Below are 14817 nucleotides of genomic sequence, written 5' to 3'. Positions count from 1 at the left end.
CAGGAAGTAGAAGCAGTTGTACCTCCCGAAAACACTCAGGACTGTGTGAGAAGCAGATCCCTGATATCATCCTGATAGGCCTCAGAATGTACTGTTTTTCATGGAAAGGACAGAAAACAAGGTCACTAGGAACTTTTCAGCCTACCACACTTATAGGGGATTTTCCAGAGACAGTTTGGGGAAGAAATGGCACCTGTTAAAATCAGCGATACCCTCAGAGGCACCACAGCACTTCAGGGAATGTGTGCATGTTGGCAGCAGTGATGGGAAAGTCAGTGCTGGAGAGCTGAGGTTACAGGCAGGAGGTGATGCGCCAACCAGAGCACAGAGAGAGACACACAGTGGATGTGCAGAAGGAGAGAGGAAGAGACACGGGGTCATGAAAGTGCTCTAGCTCCAGCCCCAAAGGCCTGGTGAGATGCATACACACACAGCCAACTGTGAAATTCAAGGACATAATTCCAGAGATACAAGAGACTAAACAACGCCACAAAAACCGCTGCGCCCTCACAGTAGACTGGGCCACACCTGCCGCAGAGGCAGACTCGGGTTCATGCAAACCTGAAGCCCATTCTGGAACACACAGCTGTAACTGAATGGAACTAGGGAGTCAGCTCCCAAACACTTCACGTAGCAGCTGGCTAGGGGCAAGGACACGGATACTCTTCTCTGTTGTAGCCCATGGAGGGGACTCACTCAAGCTCATCCATCATATATCTACCCCACAAATATGGACAGTGCAGTTTTTCTAAGAGACATTATAACCGAGTAATTAGCACAGACTCTGAAGCCAAGATGCCTGAGTTTGAATCCCAGCTCTGCCACTTACTGGGTAACCTTGGGTAAGTGACTTAACCTCTCTGTGCAGCAGGTTCCTCACTGTGACAGGGACATAGTAAGAGGGAGATATGTGCATAGAACAGTGCCTGGTACACAGCAAATGATATGTAAGAGTTTTTTAATTTTAAAATTGGGGGCTGATACTAATAAGGGTATAGAGAACTGGACTCAATAAGAGGCACTGGTTGAGCAGCTCCACGTCAGGGACATGACCACTTCCACCACTAACTGTGTGTATATCTCTCAGCCACATTTTGAGGTGAATACTATTATCACCCACACTTTAGCAATGAGAAAATGGAAACTAAGAGAAGTGAAGTCACTCACCCCAGGTCTCCCAGGAGACAGCATATGGTGGGGTGACTAACTGGCTGGCTCCCGAACCTGTGATCTTTACACCCTCCTTGCTCAAGACTGGGCACTGCTCCCAGGGCTGGCCAACCACACAGGCCCAGTGGTGATCGGTCCAACAGACATGCATATGGTCCAAGCAGATTTCTTCAGGATCAGTGTATAGATGCACCTGTGAGAGAAGCTCTCCTTTCCACCGAAGTCAGGGCTTCCTGTAAGTGTGTCCCACATGCAATGGAGGAGAACTGAGTATAACAGAAGAGAAGGAGACTCTTGTGGCGAGAGTCCAGAAGTAAAAGCTCCAGTTCTCTTGCTTTGCAATTCTCTTGGCTCTGCCTTCCGTGTTGGCTTTGTCTTTGGGCTGGTTTTCTTCCTTGTAGCCAGTGCTGAGAGCTCTTGTTGCCACAAGCTACCTTACCCAGAAGAGAACATATCTGATCCAGCATTCCAAGCAGGAGTTCTGAGATCCACTCTGAATGCATTGGCTCAGTGCCCACTTGAACCCCTGCCACAGCCGGAGGACTGGAATGTGCTGATTGGCCGTGTCTGTCAGGGCCCCTGCCTAGACCTGGGTGGGCTCAGCTTCCCCTGAGACGTACAGGCTGCATGGCAGAGAAGTGGACACAGAACAAAAGTTGAGAGCGGTTAGGAAGGGAGGAGGAGGGAGAGATGACCATGTGTTGGGTAGGAATAGCAGAGGTTGCTGGTTTCCTTACGTGCCGCTGACTCTACTGCAGGCACCTGTGACTCTGCCTGTGCGGTTGCTCTAGCTTTGGCAGCAAGCTCAGACAATGCACAGGGCTGGCCCGAGTGTCCAAGATACTGGATTGACCTTCAAACAACGGCAGGCAAGAGTTGGTGGATACGTACCCGGAATGTCTTGCCACACAGATGAGGTATCTTGGAGGTGCCTGTCCCAGAGATCCATCCCCAGCAGGACTGAGCCGCAGGTGCCCACAGCATGTAACCTGCTTATTCACATAACTCTATATTGGTGTCTCTCCGGTCACCTCCCTGTCACACTTCCACCGTCCCATGCTGCTTTTCGTGATATTATTTCCCAAATAAACTGCTTGCACTCAAATTCTTATCTCAGATCTGCTTGGGGGGGACCCATCCTAAGACAGTAGGATCAGCTCACCTGAGCTCCCTTGAACTCAATCACCTAGAAGTAAGCAACAGTGTGGTATTCGATATGCGTTGCTTAAATAGCACATGGGTGATGTCAGTAAGTGTATGTTGGAGGAAAAAGAGAGGAACCTAATTAAACCATCTGCTAAGCAAGGTGTTTGTACCACTGTCAAGGTAAGGAACATTCAAACCTGTAGAGAATTTTTATGAGTTTATTTGAGTCACACTGGTAACAATTGCCAGGAAGCAAAACCTCAACGGATTGAGAAAATGCTCCAGAAAATGGCAGTGTCGCATCTTATTTTATACATTAGAATCAAAAGAGGAGGTGTAGTTGGGTTGCATGAAATCCATTAGTGATAGATTGGGGAGACCGAAGAAAGCAAAGTAGGGAAAACTTTGGGATAAAAAGCAAAATGATAGACATACATATTTTACGTAGGTGGGTGCAGGAGAGTTAACAGTGAGCAATTAACATGATAACAGGAACGACAAGGGGATTTGTGGTCTCCGCTCTGGTGCCTGGCTGTGTTTTGAGGGATCCAGAAAAAAGAAATTACTTCGTTATTGCGAGGGCATGCGTATCAGATATGTTATCCTAGATGCAAACAGACAGGCTGTTAAAGTGACGCTTGATCTTTGTTAGGGAAAAATACTGCCCTAGGACAGGCTACCCGCAGAGAACTGCTTTTAGTTGAAAAGTTTTAATGTTAGACCATCCTAAGTGGTTACTTTAGTCTCTGAGCTTGTCAGGGTTAGTATGCGGCCCCTTTTCATCCCCACCGCCCACCCACTGTTTCTCCCAGGAGCCTGGACCACAGCTGCAAACGTGGGCCCTGAGGAACTCACAGAAGGAATGTATGCTTTTCCCTCTCCAGAGTTATGTTATCCTGACCTCCTCTCCTGGTATTGAGTTCCCACTCCCACCCAACATACCCCCCACCCCATTAAGCTTTTCTCTAAGTTCCAGGCATTTTGTAGCGGATAAAACCATTTTAATTAAAATTAAATTCCTGCCCAACCAATTTCCTCTTCAAATCTTTCCGCTGGATGCAACTTAGATGGCAAGAGACTACCCCATGCCCAGCCTCTCATCTCTTCCGGAGGGGTCCTTCCCCCTTGTCAGGTGAGTGGGGTCTGCAGGACACTTAGACTGTCACCATGATGGGGCTGGGGCCCACCTTGCCTTCACAGGTCAGGGCCTTGGGGACAGCACTCAGACTCCAACACCCGAGTGTCCACCTCTGCTCTCCCTAACGGGGTGACGGGGTGACGTTGAGCAAGCCAGGTGAGGGAGATGATAACCTTTACTTTGTGAGAAGAGTATAAAATTAGATGAGATAACATACATAAAGGCCTATTATTGGCCCAGATTAAATGTTACTTGCTTTGCCCTCTCTCTACGGGTACAGTGGTTTTGTATTGTAGCAACTGACTAAGCTAGAACTGGGTTTCCCAGAACTCCCTTTCCTAGATGCTTCCAAGTGAGGACTGGCCACAGGGACATCTGCATAAGATGAGAAAGGTGGAGGTGACGGCAGGCTGTGCACTTGAAAGGTCAGTGCAGGGCCCGGGCAGCACTGTGGGGCATGCATGTTGTTGGCGGGGGGCAAATGCCAGGCGCTGGACAGCCTCCTCCAGCTCCCGCAGGTAGTCCTCCTTCCACGCCCGAGCCCAGGGCCCTTGTGTGTGCACCAGTTTGGGAAACGTAAAAGTTGCTTCTAGGGCTCACTAATCGTCAGGGGTAGAGGTAGTAAGAAATAGACACCAGTTCCAGCTTCTCCTCAGGGGTTCCACGGTGTCTGAGTTCCGGTTTGCTCTTGATTTCTACCACTTAGCATCCAGGTCCTGTCCTCGCCTGCCAACCCTGCTGACTGACCCAGCTTCAGACCCACCGGAGAACAGAGAGACAGCTTTCCATAAACCTCTTCACCTGCTCCCACACTTGTGTGAACTCTAATTCCTATCCTAATCTCTCATTCCGTATTACATGCAAGGTTCTGCTTCCCTGATCAAACGCTAACTGATGGGTAAATGAACCAGCCACTTCTCATGTGCCTATGAGGGGCTCATATATTACCTTATCAATCTTTACAACAGCCACACAAGATTGCTTCTGAGGAATACTCATTGAGATCATTAACCCCATTGGACACTTGGTATATTAGTTAGGGATCTCCAGAGAAGCAGAATCAATAGGAGATAGATGATCGATCGATAGATAGATAGATATTCATTATGAGGAATTTGCTCATGTGATTATAGAGGCTGAGAAGTTCTATAATCTACCATCTGCAAGCTGGAGACTCAGGATAGCTGGTGATGTAGTTCCAGTCTGAGTCCGAAGGCCTGAGAACTGGGGTAGCCAATGGTGAGAGCCCCAGTCCTAGGGAAGGACAAGCCTCGTATTCACTGAAGCACTCGGCGGAGAGAGGGACTTCTGCCTTCTGCTGCCTTTTTGTCCTGTTTAAGCACTCAGAAGATTGGGTGATTTCCAACCTCCCTGGGGAGGGCCATCTGCTTCACTCCATCTGCAGATCCAAACGCTAATCTCATCATGAAACACCATCACAGACACACCCAGAAATCATGTTTAACCCAATATTCGGGCACCCTGTGGCCTGGTCAAGTTGACACATAAAATTAACCACCACACTGGAAGAAACCAAAGATCAGGGAGCTTAAACACCGTGTCTTAGTAACTGGCAGAACTAAAATTCAAAGCCTGCTCTTTCTCCTTCTTGTGCCTGAGCTCTTGTCACTTAGTCGCTCTGAAACTTACCAGAAGCACATTTCATTAATTATAAAAGTACTGAAAATGTGATAAATACTTATTAGAAATAGGAAAGACTCTGAGACAAACCGATTTAATATGTTTAAGATGCCAAGGGCGTGGCAAAATAAAATGAGATGGATGTAGCTCAAAAGATGTAAAAACACTGTCAAGAGGGAATAAATTGTAGGTCATGGGGCAAGTCGCACATTAGGCAAAACTGGTTTAGGCCACGTCTCAGCTGAATGGGACTGGTCCCGCTCTGTACAGGCATGTCTGAAAAGAACTGACTTCTAGCAGAAAGAGATGCAATCGTTGTTTCTCTGCACAGTTCAGCACTCAGCACCCTCCCACTGGCCAACAATCCCTGACAGTCCAACGGGGAGAAAATCAAAGAAGCGATTGAGTGAGGGCTGCCTTGGGTTTGTGCCTGAGAGTCACAGGATCCCAGGACAAAGCGGGAAGGCATGGCCGCCGCGGCCTTCTAAGAATGCCTGCGAGGCCAGCCCTCGAGGTTTTCTGTTTCCCTGAGGACCAAGGGAAGTGTCTTAGAACAAGGCTGTGGCTGCCCTGTGGACAGCATGGAGCAAAGCAAATTTATGTTGCATGGTTCACTCAGGGCAGAGGAGGAGGAGAGGAACCAGGGAGGGGGGCACGGAGGCCCAGGAAAGAGGTGCCATGAAGCATCACCCCACTGGATCCAACCAGTCTCTCCCCATCCCCACCCCCACCCCCGCCCGCTTCCTCGCTTCAGGGCATCAGGCCTGCTGTGCCCTCCTAAGGACCCCCTCTTCTTTCCCCGCGATGAAGACTGGCACTCCCTTTTAGACTGTTCTAAGTCACCACCTTAAGAAGTCTTCCTACTGCCTTGGTTCCTGCCTCTTCCACATTCTGCACTCACCTGTGAAGGTTCAAGCCTCTCTCGTGGTTTCTTACACACCTATGACATCTCCTTCGGAGAGGGCTGTATCTCTAAAATTCTTTCTTTTGTATACTAAGGCTCTATCCTATTTTAGTCAAAGCTATGCCCAATCAAAAAGAAGGATATAAAAATATAGATAATCTTGTCACCCTAAGATTTGGAGGGTCAATTCCTTAGTGGGCATGGGCCCTCTCACGTGATCAGTGCATGTTCCTGTGGACTCATGCAGCCGTGGAGGCAGGAAGAGAGGGTTATGAGCATGGGCTTCGCAGTTAAGTCAGCGTGGGTTGGAATCTCAAATCTAGCTGTGTGAGCTTGGATACATTACTTAGTCTCTCTGAACCTAAAATACACATTAAAAAGTTCATCATTTCAACCATTTCAAGATGTAAAACGAGTTGGCATTTAGTAAATTCATAATGTTATGCAACCATCACTACTACCCAGTTCCGGAATATTTCTATTACTTCAAAAGGAAACCCATACTCACTGTGTCCTCACTCTCCAGTCCCCTTTCCCAGCTCCTGCAGCCACTAATCTGCCCTTAATCTCTATGGAAAATCACTTTATTTCTTCTAGTTTTTTCCTGACAGCTTGGTCAATGTTTCTCATCAAACAAACCAGATCAAACTTTACAAAGGAAACAAATAGAAACCAAAAAAAACCTACAAAACAAACATATAAAAATGACTTGGCATGGGTTATGCAAAGTGCTGAGATGCAAGAAAACCTCAGCATGGATTCCAAAGAAATAACCCAGAGGACGGCCTGTAAAACATGTGGGCTTATTAGGACTTGTGTGTGCACTAGAGGTACCACTGCATTGAACCGGCTACCACCGGTGAAGTTGTCCTGCCAAGTGCCATTCAGCCTGTGGACAGGCCACACCGGGTGGTGCTATTGTTTTGCCACCACCCAGACTTCTTCAACCCTAGGTTTTATAGAGTACAGAAAACAGAGGAAAACAGGGCATGCAGAGGGAGGAGGACATGCCGTGCACAAGCTAAGATCAATACACTAGCTGTTTACAATTCGGGCTCACATCTAGAAGCAGCTTCACTTTGGCCTTTCTTAGATGGAGTTGCTGGCCAGGTTCCCAAGGTCTCACAGACTGCTTACAGATGACCTTCACTATATTCCCACGGCAGGGGGTGGTGGTGGTGGAGCTTGGGAAGGGACCCATGTTCCCACTTACCAAATAGAACATCTTGAGCCACTGCCCTAACCTCTCGTCATCAAACTTGCTGAAGAGTGATGGGTCCATGCTCGGTCTATTTGCATCCTCCAGGTTCACTCCCCCTAAACCCTATTACCTGGCTCCTGGTTGTCAAATCCATGTTCTATTTCCAGCCTTCATCCTCCTTAATTATTATGTACCGCGTGATGCTGTGGCCCACTCCCCCTTCTTGAAATCCTCTTGCTTTCGGTTCCAAAGCCATCTGGCCGATCTCGCTGGATGCTCCACCTCAGTGTCTGGTACTGGTAAGTGTTCCTCCATGCTCGTCCCCCTCCACATCTCCTTGTGTGATCCCATCCAATGCCGCTGCTTCAGCTGCCACAGGGACGTCGGTGACTTGCAGCGCTCTCTTGAATTCCAGATTCAAATGTTCAGCTGCCCACTGGACTCCTAGATGTCCTCAAGGCGTCTCACAGTCAACATGTCCAAACCAAACTGCCCAAACCCACTTAACGATCTGCATTCCTAAGCTCACTAGTGGTATACCAACAACCAAAGTTCCCAAACTAGAAATTTCCGAGTCATCTGAAGTTCCTCTCTTTTTCTAAGTTTTCTTTTCCAACTGGATAACAAATCCTGCCACTGTAATTCAGAAACATCTCAAGTCCTCTCCCTCCTGCCCACCTTACTGGCACTCTCTTAGTTCAGGTTCCAACATCTCTTCTCTCAAGAGCTGCAATAACCTTTTCTTTTTAGCCACATGTGTCCTTTCCATAACTGCCAGAGTTACATTCCTTATTTTTAATTTTGTTCTCTATTGATTTTAGAGAGAAGAAGAGAGAGAGATAGAAACATCGATGAGAGAGAACATCGATTGGCCACCTCCTGCATGCCCCCCACTGGGGATTTGGCCCACAACCTGGGCATGTACCCTGACCGGGAATTGAACCAGTGACCTCTTGGTGCACAGGTCAATGCTCCACCACTGAGCCACACCAGCCGGGCCAGAGTTACCGTCTTAAAATGCAAAAGTGGTCATGTCATTCTCCTATTTAAATATCTCCATCTCCTAGAAAATAGGTAAACTCCTCACCTTCACCCCATCTGGCCCTGACTAAGCCCTCACCCTCAGCTCCCAGGACCTGTCACAAATCCTCCACTCTCCACCATGGGCTTTCAGGCAAAGCTGCCTCTGCTTCCTGGTCCCAGGGGTGGGACACATGACCCAGCTGAGCCAATCAGCTAAGCCAGTCTCCAGCCCTCTGGCCTCAGTATTTGGTTCAGGCCCAAGTCAGAATCAAAGAAACACAATTCTGAGCTTTTATTTGAGCTGTGCACTGGACATGAGGAAAACCTCACCCTGGTGACATCTTTTGAGACGTGGATCAAACCCTATCCAAAAATACATTCTCTCCCCGTGCCTACGCACTTAAGAGAGTTTGAGTTGAGTTTTGTGTTAGCTGTGAACTAAACTCCCTGCTCATTACCATGTAAGCCAGTGTTCCCAAAATTTAGCCAAGGAGAATTAAAACTCCCAGTACCAATTAAATCGCATTATCTGGGGGTGGGAGCTCGGCATCAGCAGTACTTGAAGATCTCAATGCATAGTGAAGACTGGGAACCACTGTATTAAGCAAAACAAGCTGCTTTTTCTGTGCTGCCCCAGCTCCTTGGCTTCCCAGACCTCTTTTCACACCATGTGACTGCCCTGCCTCCCTCTTGGGACTCTGAGCATCTTAATGGAAGATTCATGTCTTTATCCCTCTGTCATCAGTGTTAAATAGTGAATGAATGAATGAGTGAATGAATGAATAAATGAATGAGACAAGGCCATGCCATCTTCTTGTGTATTTTTTCCTTCAAGGCACCTTGTACTGAGTACAAAGTGTAAGGATATTCAGGCTCTGGAGACAATGCCTTTGCCCAAATCCTGGGTCAGTGTGACCCAGGCGAAACTTGGCTGCTCAGTGCCTCCTTTCCTCATCGATAAAATGCAAATAACAATAGCACTTACATCACAGTGCTGTCTGGATTTCATAAGTTAACACGTGTAAAATCCTCAAAACATTGCTTGGTACATAATAAGCACATAAAAAATATTAGCCTCTTCCTTTCTCCCTTCTTCCTTCCCTCCCTCTCGTATGACTGGGAGGGCACACACGTGGAAAGAAACAGAATAGGTGCTTTCTGGTGTCATTTTTAAACTGAAAGCGTTATTTAGATGTTGAAAGACGGCCAGGTGAGAGGCTGCCACTGAAGTGTCCAGAGGGGCAGATTCAACACCTGACAGTCAGAGGCAGAAGATGGAGCCATAGACCAGAGGGGACAGTCTCTCTGAGACCAGAGGAATCCCAGAGAGGATGGGTTCCGAGACATTCACACCTGCCTGCAATTTGGAGGTTGTTTTGCTTTATGTGCAGTCTGTTAATTCAGGTGAATTTTGTTCAGGTGGCTGGGAGTTTACCATGCTGGGGTGGAGAGCCCATTATTGCCTGGTGGCGGAACAAAAGACCTGTGACGTTCTCGGCTCTGCTGGGCTGGCCCTGCCCGCAATGCCAACAGCACACAAGCAGGTGTTTTCAGAGCCACCTGAATGGAGCCTGTTATTTGGGCTGAAGCCAGGTGAAGGGCTATTGTTTTGTATTATTCATCTCAAAGAATTCGATCTGTGGTAAAGGAACTCTTTCTGCCTAAGGGGAAGAGAAAGTACCTCCTTATGAAGAAGGCAGCTTTACGATTCGTTGTAGCGGAACTTGACCTGTCCAGGCTTGGTCTTTAAAAACCTATGTGCTGTTTGTCTCTCTGTCCCCCCATGTTCACCTCTTCTGAGATTTGAAGTCTGTACCCCACTTCCATGTCTCTGGGTCTATTTTGTTCCTCAGCTTGTTTTGTTCATTATATTCCACAAATAAGTGAGATCGTGTGATATTTATCTTTCTCTGATAGGCTTGTTTCACTTAGGATAATACTCTCCAGGTCCCTCCATGTCGTCTCAAAGAATAAGAGATCTTTTTTTCTTACAGCTGCATAGTACTCCATTGTGTATATGTACCACAGCTTTTTTTTATCCATTCGTCTATTGATGGACATTTGGGCTGTTTCCAGATCTTAGCTATTATAAATAGTGCTGCTATGAACATAGGGGTGCATATATTCTTTCTAATTGATGTTTCAGGCTTCATAGGGTTTATTCCTGAAAATGGGATCACTGGGTCAAATGGCAGTCCAATTCTTAATTTTTTGAGGAAACACCATACTGTTTTCCATCGTGGCTGCACCAGTCTGCATTCCCACCAGCAGTGTACTAGAACTCATATGCATGTATGTGTAAACGAGGACATAGACAATAATGCTAGGGGGAGGGGTGATTGGGAGGAGGGTGTCAACGAAGGAAAAAGGAGAAACACCTGTAACAAAAATAAATAAATAAACGTTATAAATTTGTTAGCAGAGGGCTTGCAGGACTCTTTGCTATTTGAGAGACAGAAAGCATCCAGCTAAGGACTTCCTTGAAAACACCATTCCCCTTCTGCAGCTCTGGGCTCTTATCGGTAAAAGGAGGCAGTGGGCCTGGGGCCTGCCTGCTTCCTCCCTCCCATCACCACGCATGCGTGGAGCTCCTAGCCGACCCAGGGTAGGCGTGTGGGTACACAGAGCTAAAACCCCATTAAACCATTGTCCCTGTGCGCAGTTACTTTGCTGTTTTGCAGGGACACTACAACCCAAATCACTGTTTCATCACTTGCAATGCCTTTCCAACCAGTTTCCCTGCTGTAGTTTGTTCTTTTCCAACCCTCCCAGGAGGATCTTTCTGAAGCGCGCGTCCAAACAGGATGCTGCTCTTCTGCCCCACAACACAACAGCACTCCCGTGCCGTTTGCTTTACGCATGCGCTTCTCTCCTCATACTCCGTGTCTTCCACGTGTCTTCCACACTCTTAGTCACCGTGCAAGGGCCACTCCTTGCTTTTTCTGTACCCTGCCCCTTGCCAGAATAAACTGCTCCTTCCCACTGTGCTATTCCACGTTATTAAACACACCTTAGTTTTAGCGTTTATCAGAGTATGATCACTTACCTGTGTGTCTCCTCTAATAGCCTACAAGCTCCTATATGGGGGAAGGACAGACATTAATTATTTGGTTTCCTGGGTGCATGGCCTTTTCTGGTGCTGCAGCAATGATTGTAAAGTCATTGAATGTCATAGGTGAGAAGTGTGTTAAGAGAGGTACAATCTCTAGAAAATTGCTGGTTGTAAATATAAGGGCAATAACAGTTCTGCCCTTTGCTCTCCAGAGCCACAGCACTGCATTTGGAGGAATCCCAGAGACTAGGGACCTGGGTTGTTTTTTGTTTTTGTTTTTAATTTCAAACATAAGGAAACAAAGTATTCAACACCAGACACTCATGTACCCACCATGCAGTTGGATGCATCTTGTAATTTTGCCATAATTCCTCAGAACTTTTTCTTTTATATGTTTTTATGTATTCTTTTTTTTTTCTTTTAGAGAGAGAAGAAGGGAGAGGGACAGAGATAGAAACCTCCATGTAAGAGAGAAACATCGATCGGCTGCCTCCTGCACACCCCCCACTAGAGATTGAGCCAGAAACCCAGGCATGTGCCCTGACCAGGAATCAAAACTGGACCTCTCAGTCCACGGAGCAATGCTCAGTCCACTGAGCCACACTGGCCGGGCAACATAGGCATATAATTCTGAATAATGTTTTGTACTGTTTTTAATATTTTAAAACATTAATTTGATATAGACTCATACTAAATGTATGAAATCACAATTTGTTTTTCCCCTTAACATGTTTTTGAGATTTATCCACGTTGATATTTGAGATTTACTCATGAGAGTATACTCATTTTTTTTGACTATTGAATAGCATTTTGTTAAGTGACTATACCACATTTTATTTGCTCATTCCCCTATTGATAGATCTTTAAACATCCTTGTGTATCTTTCTTTGTATACATGTAAGAGAGTTTTACCTATATATTTAGAATTGGTATTTCTGAGTCTTAGGGAATATTCATTTTCAACTTTAGCTAGTGACACATTGCTCTCCAAAGTGATGGTACCAGTTTACTCTCATCAGGGCTATTTACCCAGAATGCAGCACTACCATCCACAGTTGGCATTGTTAGACTTTAAAAGTCTTGCCAATCTGATGGACATAAAATAATCTTCCACTGTGATTTTAATTTGCATTTCCCCAGTTACTGTGGAGGTGAAGCTTCTTATGTTTATTGGACATTTGAGTGTCATTTATTTGTGAATTTCCGATCACACCTGTTGTTCTGTATTCTACTGGGTGGCCTTTTCCTTATTGATTACAGGAGTTCTTTATGTATTCTGGGTATACTCTGTCAAGCGTCTTCTTATTTGGTGTATTGTGTCTTGTTTTGAACAAAAGTTTTGATCTTAACTTCAGCAAATTGTTGTTTCCTTTATGACCTGTAGGTTTGCTGCTGTTGTTATTCTCTTTAAAAAATATTTCTCTAACCCAATATCATAAAAATAGTCTCTTACATTTACATTCTCTTCCAAAAAGTCTTAACATTCAACTTTCATGTGTGCTCCATCTTGAATTTTAACTTTTCTACATGGACAATTAATACCCAGCACTGCTTATTGAATGGTCTATTTGTTTCTTATTAATGTCACCTCTGTCCTTTACCAGGTGTTTGGATACATGTTGGTCTCTTTCTGTCCTTCTGTTCTATCCCATTGGTCTATTTGCCTGACCCTGCACAAATTCCTTCACATCAATGAATCTATAATAAGTCTTAATAGCTGGTAGGGTCACTCCCCACTTCTTGTTCTTCCAAATCATCTAAGCCATTCTTTGGCCTCCTCTTTTCCATATAAATTTTAGAATCAGCTTGTCAGGGGCTAGGAAAATTTTTATTAAGGTTTTGATCGGCATTTTATTGAATTATATATTAATTTGAGAGAAATTTTCATCTGTATGGTACTGCATCTTCCAATCCCTGAGCCAGGTAAAGCTCTCTTCATCTGGTCAGTTTCCTTTTGTGTAGGATGTGACCATGAACCCCAGAGCATCACTCCCAAAGGAATCAATCCTCAGTGGAAGAGTAAAGAGCATCTGAAAAAGCTATCACCGGGTGTGAGCGGAGCCAGCAGGAAATGAAAGCAGGCTGTTTAAACTGATTGCTAATCTAGGGACGGCAAACAAACTCCCGCTTCCTAACCCCACTGAGGCAAGTACTGCTAGTCCCTGTGACAGGTCCTCCAAGCCTGGGGCTCTCAGCTTCCTTCCCAACCTGTGGCTTGCAGAGTGAAACCAAACCATACCTCTCTAAGCAGACAGGGCTTTGAAGGGACCTGTGACAACCCAACATTGGCGGCTCTGAAGGAATTCACAGGCCTGTGCAGGGCTCTGAGCTTGCTGTCTTCCAGAAATAGAAATACAAGCACATCAGACATGTAATCTCCCTCTGTTTTAGAGATTGCTTCCCCCTGAAGAAATGGTAGATTATAGGCAAATCAATTAGCTGAGTAGACTGGAGACAAACTTGGCTGCAGGATCTGGTTTTGACTTTTCATTCCAGCCACCAAGCTACTCTGTTTCTACGTGTACAGGAGCCCCTGAAATCTGGTCCCCGAATGTCTGGCCGTGGAAACTCAGCACGATTCCTTACACCTTTTGTGGAAACAAATCATCACAATATATTATAAAAAGCCTACAAGAGAGGCTTAAAGATCTCCGCCTTGTTCCCTTCTGGACCTTTGCTTCTGGCCACAGTAGGTGCTTACCTGATGCGGATTGGAGTCAGTTAGTATCCATTAAGTATCCATCATGTGTTTAAATGCTATAAACCCATTACGGTGGCATTATCATCTGCATTTTGAGATTAGAAACAAAGGTTCAGGAAGCTAAGGTGGACTCATCCAATCAAAGTCACACAGCCAGTCAGTGATCAAACTGTGAGCAGAGGTCTATCTACCTGTGACTGTGGAATTCAGGTCCAGTGCCAGTGCCCACTCTGCCAGTTATGGAAGGGAGGAGAGTTGGGAGGAAGGGAAGAAAGGGGAGAGGAGAAAGAGGGGCAGGGAGGAACAATAGAAGACAGAGATGGGAAGGAGGAGGCTGAGGGGGAGGAGAGAGGGCTGGTGGAGCTGGAGGCCAGGGCTCCTCTTCCCTTTCCCAGGGTCACGTCCTGGGGTCCTGTGAGTCTAGAAATCCCATGGCAGCAGTCTTGCCAGAATGCTGTTGTTTGTCCCTTGGAAGAAGGAAAGAAGCAGGTCAGACTTTCAGAAGGGGGAGGGTCAATTCTTTGAGTTCTGGTGGATGTAGGGGAGAATCCTGAGCCTAATGACTGAGATAGCTCAGCCCTTTATAATGGGGACAGAAGAGCCATAGCAAACTCATGACCCCTGTAGCCTGGTAAAGGGGCTCCCCTACAGACTATAGGGAGCACCAGAGAGATGATCCGAAGAGTATAATTTGGTTAAACATTTTTTAAATCTCAAGAATATAAAAACTGTTTATCTCTAGGGGTGGAACTCTGGATGCATTTTTCTGTTCAAATATTCTATTATATGCATGTATTGCAGCGAAAACAATTTCCTTTTGCTTGATTTGCAGGATGTTCAA

The sequence above is a fragment of the Molossus molossus genome, unplaced genomic scaffold, assembly GCF_014108415.1.
Source record: "Molossus molossus isolate mMolMol1 unplaced genomic scaffold, mMolMol1.p scaffold_m16_p_13, whole genome shotgun sequence".
Taxonomy (NCBI): domain Eukaryota; kingdom Metazoa; phylum Chordata; class Mammalia; order Chiroptera; family Molossidae; genus Molossus; species Molossus molossus.
This window is presented reverse-complemented; position numbering follows the sequence as displayed.